Raw genomic sequence first — 1731 nt, 5'->3', positions numbered from 1 at the left:
TTATTCAGTATTTGAGGAAATCTTATTTACAATGGTGGTCTTATTGTTTCTTAATCTTCTTCATTTGCTTGCTGAATTTTCGCAGTGCTGCATTTGAAATGCTACCAACAGAAGTACAAGTTTAGTAAATGAGTTAAAAAAATGAGGTTTATAATAACTCCAACAACAACTCCTACAGGTACTAGGAAATGGAATTTGAGCTTTAACTTTGATAGAGAAGTGTGGTTAAAAATATATAATCTTCCTTTTAAGGTAACAAAAAATTCTAAATTGATATGGTTTGAAGTCAGAATTATTCATCATATCTTAGTTACAAATACCTTCCTTCATAAGATAAGAATAAATCCTAGCCCTATGTGTACTTTATGTAATATGGAAAGGGAGACAATTATACATTGCTTATGGGAATGCAAGGAGGTGCAAACTCTTCTTCTTAAATTTGAAACTTTGTTAGATTTGTTGTTTATACCTTTTGCATATAATAAAGACTCATTTCTTTTTGGAATAGTTTTACAAAATTGTAGTTCTGTTGACAACGAAATTTTAATCATTATGAAACATTACACATATAAAACCAGATGTCTTAGCAATTCTTTGAATATCAATGCTCTCATTAATGTAATTAAAGATAATTTTGTAGTCCGAAAATATATGTATGACAGTCTTAGTGACCATGGTAAAAGACAATTTAATTTAAGCCGGAGGAAGTGGAAGCCTTTATTGGATCTATGAGTTGTATTAGTTCTTTACACATCCTACCCTGGTCTTAAACTTATTGTTATATACACTGTATTATTATATAAATACAGGTAACTTACTTTTCTTTTACTTATCTTCTATTGTTGTATATCATAACACTGACTGTTGTGGTCTGTATCGCTGACTAGCCCAGTGATTTACAAAAAATTGTATCAGTATTTTATCTTTTAATACATATTGTATTACAATATTCTTGTACATGCATGTATGCAATAATTACATGTATGTAATTAAGAAATGGTACCTCCCCCTCTCTCTTCCTTTCTCTCCCTTCCTCTCTGTCTTCCTTAGTGTGTCTTCTGCCTTTCTGTCTGTGAGGGTGTGTGTAAGGATGCGTGTGTGTATATAGTATATATGTGTGTTTGTGTGTATGTATGTTGGTGTGTGTGTGTGTGTGTGTGTATGTAGGTATGTAGGTATCTATGTATGCTTGTATATATGTACATGTATGTATGTAGGTATGTAGGTATCTATGTATGCTTGTATATGTGTGTGTGTGTGTGTGTGTGTGTGTGTGTGTATGTATGCATGTGTGTATGTATGTGTGTATGTATGTATTACCTATCATAGCATACACAGTGATCTTTTGAATGCTGTGGGTGCGAGTGTGCAAGTGATTGTTTGTTGATGTCTATTTATGTATACCATGTAAAATGTTTGAAAATAAAAGAAATATAAAAAAAAAAAATGAGTTCAATAAGGACTGCTGATTACATAGGGGTCATCATTAAATTTAATCACATTCATCATTATAACTCTGTTATAAGCTAAGAAATATTAAAGGGAAGCAGAGCTTGATAGTTTGTACTTCTCCAATATTTGTTTTGGTATGTATTCTTCTTTTTTTCTGCAGTGGTTTTATCTTATTTCTGAATGTCAAGAAATGATCGCAAGCGTTGTTACTGCTTGATCATCTTGTATAATATTGCATAAGTAATATATATTTGGTCCTCTCAACAGTCATTGCATGTC

The sequence above is a fragment of the Pecten maximus genome, chromosome 6, assembly GCF_902652985.1.
Source record: "Pecten maximus chromosome 6, xPecMax1.1, whole genome shotgun sequence".
In the NCBI taxonomy this organism is placed as follows: domain Eukaryota; kingdom Metazoa; phylum Mollusca; class Bivalvia; order Pectinida; family Pectinidae; genus Pecten; species Pecten maximus.
This window is presented reverse-complemented; position numbering follows the sequence as displayed.